Source organism: Theobroma cacao, chromosome 6, assembly GCF_053813885.1.
Source record: "Theobroma cacao isolate CCN51 chromosome 6, ASM5381388v1, whole genome shotgun sequence".
Classification (NCBI taxonomy): domain Eukaryota; kingdom Viridiplantae; phylum Streptophyta; class Magnoliopsida; order Malvales; family Malvaceae; genus Theobroma; species Theobroma cacao.
Window position 1 is genome coordinate 2,717,527 of NC_142644.1, and position 8,222 is coordinate 2,725,748.

The window sequence follows — 8,222 nt, forward strand, 5'->3', positions numbered from 1 at the left end:
AAAACTGATCCAAACCAAACCATGCTCATCCTTTTTATTTTGGGGTGTTGATTTGGGCATGGTAATAGATAAGACCTTAAGAGAGGAGAGAGAAATAACAACATGGAGGTGATATGAAATTAAAACAGAAAACAAAGAACCTTTGCTATCAATGACAATTCTTGCATTGATATGTCAAAAACCATTTTAGGGCATGAATCTTTTAATTACAACAAGAAGTAGATGAATTGTCCTATTTGCTTCATCATGATCCTACATATAATTACTCTAATTTGTCTAAACTCTGAATCCTATAAAGAGTCCTTTGAGACTTGAACAAGTGATATAAAAAAAGAGGAAAAAGCCAACAAGAATATATAGTATTACCTTGCAAATGTTGACCAGCAGAGTTGCATTTATGCTGAAGGTCGTCATCAAGTTCATATACGAGATCAATGACAAATTCTTTTACATATAAATCAGAAAATACTGTACAACTCACTTGATCACCTTCTTCCAATTCACCCATAAATCTCCAAGAACTAAACCAAAAAATATTGTTCTTGGCGTTAGGAATTCCGATGAAATTTTTATAATAGATCTATTTAGTATCTTTGGTCTTGTTGACAATCTCAATACGTGATAAAAAATCAAATATTTTATTGTCTTCCTTAAAAAGAATGGCCCCCAAGTTTAGATAGACAATATGTTGACCAAGGCTTCGGGCCACTACAAATGAAACCTTGTTTCCGACAGCATGATAGTCGTACCGACCCTTTGGAAGGTCATATATATCATACATGCTAATTATCCCACAATCATATAACACCTGTAACAATATTAAATTAATTATAAGTTATAAAAAGAAAGAAAAGAATAATAAACCAAAAATATTAGAAAGGAGATCAAGGAAACCTTAGGGGAAGCAATCATTTTTTATTCCTCTAAATCATTGTAAATTTGCACTTTGATATTTCCACTTGAGCCCAATTTGAGTAATTCTTCATTAACTTTCAACTCAATCTCTCTCCAAATATCTTCATTTTCTAAAAGATGAAAAAAATAAATATGTCATTATTATACAATTTTAATAATCAAATACTACATTTCCATGAGTATTCGTGTATAAAAAAATTGAATTTAAAAATACAACAAAAAAAGCCTTGAAGATACAATAGTATAGTGGTGCATGAAAAAAAAAATTAAATTTTAAATTAGGATCCAGGTTAAAATTAATATTAATATATTAAAAGAATGCTAAGAATTTGAGACCCAATTAATTTAGAAGACTTAGGTTGAAATTATAGGAAAAGGACAAGAATAGATGAGAAAATGCTACATATCATTTTTGTAGCTTAAGATCATATGTATAAGAATAGGAACAATATTATAAGTGAAAAGGCTTTTGTTAAGGGGGAAAGATCTTCCATTTTTAAGAATCGAGGACTTGATTATATATGACTTATAAGTAACGGCATACTTTTTCCCTACGAGGTACTTTTTTTCAAAAGAACAAAATTGCAATAACAAATCTCAAAATAGATAATATCTTGTAATCTAATGTAGTCCAATAAATCTAGCATTAACAAATGGCTTTGTTTGTGGGACTCCCATACTGACCTTCAAAGAAAACACAATCTACTCTGATTGGGGTGTTAATGTTGAGGGAAAAAATTCCACATCTTTTCTTTTTTTGAAAAAAATTAGATTCCACATCTTTAAGAACCAAAGATTGAATTGTAACTTATAAATAAAGACATGTTCCCTCACAAGGTGCCTTTTTTCAAAATGATAATATCGTCAAGGTAGGCCTTAAAAAAAAACAATATCTTGTAATAAGGTGCAATCCAACAATCCTATCATCATTAGCTCTTTTTATATTTATTGCTATAGTTAACCTAGGGTGATTTATAAATATTTTGACCTAAAGCAAGCATCTATAGGTGCTTATAAGATAGACCAAGCTCAATTAACAATTCAAAAACTTAAGCTTGGGCAATAAGGCCTATTTTTTCCTATTTATTATTTAAGTATTAAAAATATTTTTGACATAATATCTAAAAAAATCCTTAAATTATTTAAGAAAATTTAAACAAACCTTTACACTTTTATTGCATTAATCAAGTTCTTATACTTTTATTTTGAGTCAAATAAGTCATTGTGCTTTTATTTTGAATCCAATAAGTCTTTATAATTAAAGATTGACTTAATCAAAGTGTCATTTATCATTTTATATTATGTGACATTGACATAACATTCTAACATGTCATAATTGATAATGCTTTGACATGCTAACATATCGTGTACTTAGTTTTTTTTATCTCAAAAATTCATATATTAATTTAAAAAATTTCCATGAAAAAAGCAAGATATAAGAAACAATTGATATATAAAGTCAAGCCAAAAAGATAAAAAGTTCTTATAAATGCTATTAGGTGCAATCATACCTTGAGAGTATTGTGGAGTATCATCTTCATACATAACCTTGGTTTTTGATACACAAGTAACACCAAATTCTCTTACATTGAAACCAGAAGTTGATAATTTGCAGCTCACTAAATCACCATGTTCCAACTGATAATCCATTATTGGCCAATGGATTAGCCATAAGATTGTGTTACTATTGGTTTTAGGAATTCCAATGAAACTTGAGAAATAAGACCACGTCAACTTCTTGGTCTCATTAACAATTTGCACCGATGCTAGATATTCAAATATCTCATCACTAACAAGAGAATATACTATGCATAGTTTTAACCAACAAACTTTTTCACCAGGATTTTGTGGCAAAGAAAAAGAAATTTTAGACCCTTTAGAGCGAGACTCAAATAAGATTGGAACCTCATTTCCGAAGACAAAGCAGCTAGTTATGTCGCCATCATGAAATATCTGAGACATTAAAACCATTATTTATGAAAGTATTAAATAATGTATAAGAAGAAAATAAAAATTTTTAGTAGACTGAGAAAAGACCTGGGTGGTAGCCACCATTTTTGTGTCCGTAAGATAGTTATAAATTTTCAACTTAATGCTTCTGATCAAGTCCATATTGAATAAGCTTTTGATCTTTTCCACTTCAAAGTTTTCAACTGGTTCCGACTTGAACACACCTTCAACCTCAGTTAGCTTTTCACAACCAAAGACAATACACCTTTTCAAATTTAGTAAGCATGGCAGACATGAAATCCTATACAATGATTGAGACGTTATCACACGCAAGCCACTCGTTGGAAGCTTTGGAAGCCATTGGAGCTCTTTGCAACAAATCAGCAGAAGTTCATCAAGGTTTGTAAGGTGGATAATGCTCTCAGGAAGGCTAGGAATTGGGTTTCTACTTAAATTTAATGATTTCAAGGAAGGTAAGTAACTCAAATCAACAGCCATAACATCATTAGATAGTCTGCAACTTTCAAGACTCAACTTTACCAAAGAACATGGCAAAGATGCCCAAAAGAAACCCAACTCTTTGCTTCTTTTTAGTGATAACCAAGACAACCAGGAATTGGATTCATAGATAGGAGTTCCATCTAAGTTAAGCACCCTCAATGATTTCATATTCTGCAAATCCCTAGGTGCATCATTAAATGTTGAGCAACCAGATAAAATAAGTTCTTCCAAATATTCTAACGAACCAATTGTCCTTGGAAGTTTTCTTAGATTTTTGTAACCTTTAAGGTTTAAAACAACAAGAGTCTTTATCTCAGCAATAGATTGATCAACCTCAATCAACTTTGTGCAATCTTTCAGCATCAACCTTTGAGACTATGAAGACTTGATAAGTTAAGGATTTTGAGAAGACCATGGGAGTGACTGAGATTAAGGATCTTCAAGTTTGGAAGAAAGTACTGTAGAAAAGGAAAAAAAAATTAGCCTTATAATTTTGTTTTTGCTTTACAAAAAGTAAAGAGAAATTAAGTAGTATCACACCTTTGTATCATTCCAAACACATTTGAGGCTACTGTTGCACATCTCAAGAACAACTAGCCTAGAAATATCTAAATCTTTAGGAAGAAATTCTTGAGGAAATCCATGCCAACACAACCATATTAAGCTCTTAGGGAAGTCTCTGTAGTCTCCTTTAAGTTTTACATAATCTAGTTGAAGTAGTTTAAGTCTCTGCATCTTTGCAAAAGCATTAGTTTCTATATGTACCTCATTTGACATGAGAAATGAATTTTTTGAATGATTTGCAGTTGCCTTTCCGTGCTTATCTTCTAGCAATCTTTGAAAGCCAATGGTAAGGCACTTGATTGTTTGTGTGCCCTGTTGGAGAAAGAATTTTTTAGTTTAAAAAAGTACGATATTAGAAAATTGAATAAAAAGAGTAGAAGAAAATGAAATCTCTCTTACAATTTTTTCTCTTAATGCATCAAATGCGTCCTTATGCCACAACCTGCTTCGTTTGCCAAGGTCAAAAGATTCTTGACGAATAATGTGCCTTCCCATATCTCTAATCATTTGATGCATCATCAACTTGTTTCTTTCATTAATAACCAAAAGAGACCTATTTATGAGATTTTCTATACCAATTACTGTATAGTAATCACAACCATCTAGAATTTTAATTGTGTAATCTCTATCCTTCCCGATGAATACACAAGCTATGTCAAGGAATAGATTTTTATCATGATCATCTTGTAGGGAACCATAACTTATTCTTAGAATCTTTTGAATTTTGCTATGAGGGATTGCTTTCAATTTCTCTAATGCACTTCTCCACACATTTATACTTTTACTAGACAAAGAAGAACCCAAAACTTGAAGAGCTAATGGAAGCCCACCACAATGTTTCACTATACTCTTTGCATAATCCATATAACTTTCAATTGGATCATTCTGTCTGAAGGCATACCAATTAAAAAGTTGAAGTGATTCATTGAAAGCTAATTCTTTTACTTCAAATACCTTGCATAAGTCTCCATAATTGGATGATGCTTCAAGATCAAACATTTGCTTAATAAAAAGATCACTCAGTAGACATCGATGCCTGCTAGTTACAATGATTTTACTTCCTGGATGAAAAGGAATTTGCACTCCAATTATTTCAGTTACTTTTTTTGAATCATCCACATCATCTAGGACAAGAAGCACACGTCTATGGCATATAGTTTCTTTGATCTTAGTGATTCCATCATCTAAATTGTATATTTTGTTAGCTTTCCCCTTCAAGATATCTGAAATAAGTTGTCTTTGCAATTGAACCAGACCATTGCTTTCTTGAGTAGTCTCTCTAACATCAGCAAGGAAACTGTAACTTTCAAATCTTTGGAAATTCTGATTGTAAACAAGTTTGGCAATGGTTGTCTTCCCAATCCCTCCAATTCCGCAAATTGTTGCCATGCCAACCTTATTTGACCCATCTCTCAACCACCAATTAATGTGTGCTGCAAGAGCATCTATTCCAACTAAATAGGGAGGGACATATAAAATGGTGCGATGGAGTTTATTTTGAACTTGTTTAATAATATCTTGAATGAATTGTGATTCATATCTACAAATGTTAAAATATATAAGTGTTAATATATTCAAAATATAACTTAGCACTTTTCAAAAAATATATATATAAAACTTAGCAAATGACATCATGAAAATTGAGTAAAAACCTTTTTAACTTTGTTTGTTGTTTACATAATTTTGATTTTTAATTTCATCTTAACTCATCTTACCTATGTTAAAATTTTTAAATGTATGTTAAATATTAAGGACTCTTTTTTAGAAATCTCATGAACTATTTTACTTAATAAGTTACTTTCTTCACATTAAAAAAAAAATGGAACTTTCTTTCTTTATTTGTATCTTGAAAGGTACCACTCAAAAAAATTAGAGATGGCAATGAATATCGTCCGCTCCAAACCCAACCCAACTCAATATTTTCTTATTCTAAACTTGCTTCACCTTGACACTGGGTTATCAACTTTAATACCCAACCTCGAACGCAAAAAACTATATAACCTGCATTCGACCTCTTCTACCTCAAAATCCTTTTTTTTATATTATATTATTTTTATTTTCATGTAATTTTTTATTTTTAATGTAAATTACATCTTAATTACTTTTAAATATATTATATTATTAAGTGTTTTTTCCAAATTTTATTGTAATTATCATAGTTTAAATTACTATGAATTTTATTATTTTATAGCGGAAATAAAATAACTCCAAAGAAACTAGCTCCCGGGTTTAGGGATACCCGGATCTACAAGAATTATCATCTCCCAAACCAAATCCAGCAGCCACCATTTGGGAAAAGGCAAAACAAAGAATATTAGGCCCGTCTAAACATGTCCTAAACCAACCAAAAGCAGTTAAACTTCTATCCCTTGCAAATATATTATTAAGATAATATCTCTAATTAATACTAAATAATAAATTTATAAATTTATTAATATATTATACATATATCTGTAGATATAAAATTAAATAAAATACTTTCTATTATACCTCAAGGTGGGCACCCTAAACCTGACCCCAACCTCGGCCTAATTGTTTAATTGTAAAACTCGACCCAACCTGCTTCGACCCCCAATTTTCAAAAAAAAAAAAATAGTCCTATCAGGTTGGGGCAAGACAAAACCCATCAAGTACGGGTTATTTGGCCATTTTTATGTTTTTCTAATTCTTTTTGTTGGTCCCTATTTTTAATATTACAGAATTTAAGAAAAGTGTATTGGTTTCATTGAAATTATGTCTTTATCTCTAGTCATTATAACTTTTTGGTCATGTGAAATTTATTGTGTAATATAAGAAACACTAATAGGAATGTCAACTTAGGATATGAAAAATAACAATTTGAGAAATTTATAAAAAAAAATGGGGCAATCATTTCATGACCCATGAGGCAGGTTGAGAAATTATTTTTCACTAGATTGGTGCTTTTAGTTACATTCGATGGCCCTATAAATCGAAAGCAAGATTGAAATTCAATGTTCATCTTTACGAGGCTAAGGAAGAGAAGATTTATGCTTTGAAATTAAACCTCAACTGGGAGTTTAACAGTCCTTTATCAAGTCAAAGAAACATTAAAATATTCAATCACGAAGTGAAAAAACTATCATGAAATTGTGGGCATATATAGGATTGCAATTTTTAAGAAAGGATCGAATAGTTTCAAACTTGCTTACCTATCTTCTAGAAGCATGCCGCACAAATCCGCAACTTCTCTTAAAGCAGTCCTCCATCTTTGTACCATGTCCATCTCATACTTGAAGCTCTCTTCATGTCTAGCAAACGCTTCTGCAAAACTCCCTGTCTGCTTCTTGACTTGAGATGGATTCACATCATAGAAAATTGGCAAAACAATGTGTTTGGAGAATTTCCTATGTTCCATTATCTTGACAAGTTCGTTAAGACACCATGTTGATGAAGCATAATTCTTTGAAAAGACAATTATAGACATTTTTTAGTCATGCAATGCTCTTTCAATTTCGTCTTTTATGTTCTCCCCTCTCTCAATTTCATCATCATCTCTAAATGTGTGAATTCCTGCATGCACTAAAGCCATGTAAAGATGATCCGTAAAGTTCTTACGTGTATCTGCACCTCTAAAACTTAAGAATACATGATAAGTATATTGAGAAATTGATGAAGAGGACTCCTGGACCATTGAAACAGCCATTGAAGAATAACACAAAAGAATTTGTATTGGCTGATGAGACACCTAAAAAAATATAGAACAACTCATCAAAGGAAAGAATTTAATAAACAAATTTGAAAGCCTTATATATAACCAAGATCAAAGAATTAAAAATAAGTAGTTATATAAGTTAAAGCTAAAGCTAGAGCTAGGATTAAAGATCATACTTAAGCTAAGATCATACTTAAGCTGGTAAATGAATTTAGACAAGACAGCACCTTGCTAACAGCCTTTCGTTGCACTTGTACTCTCTACGAAGAGAAAATGGATTGTAAAACCAGAAATGATCAAGAAATAGATAACTTTTGCATTTTTTAAGAAATTAGACAGGATGTGTTCTTATCAATTAAGAATTGACATGATAAAGCCCTCTTTAATACGTATTTATTTTTATTTGTTGTCATTTTCAGCTGACTTTTCACACCATTGAACAAAGAATTGGACTTAAGGCAAAACATCATGATTCGTTATCTGCATGACTTAGACTTTGGGGTTGGGGTTGACGTATCACAATATTTGACTCAGTAAAAGTGTATGTAACTGTTATATTTCTGTTCTTAAAAAAAAAAATAATAATTAGACTAGCAACAATTTTATTTTGAAAAGCAGA

At 31.0% G+C, this 8,222-nt stretch overlaps 1 pseudogene across 1 annotated transcript; it reads right to left on the minus strand.

The window, feature by feature from the left end:
• Positions 1–336: 336 nt before the first annotated feature.
• Positions 337–7,948, minus strand: LOC18595296 (disease resistance protein RPV1-like; annotated as a pseudogene). Its single transcript, XR_016026906.1, has 8 exons — positions 7,831–7,948; positions 7,101–7,636; positions 4,330–5,470; positions 3,907–4,242; positions 2,953–3,824; positions 2,427–2,868; positions 895–1,025; positions 337–808 (listed from the first exon to the last, which is right to left on the minus strand). The product of XR_016026906.1 is annotated as a disease resistance protein RPV1-like (transcript).
• Between the last annotated feature and the right edge of the window lie 274 nt (positions 7,949–8,222).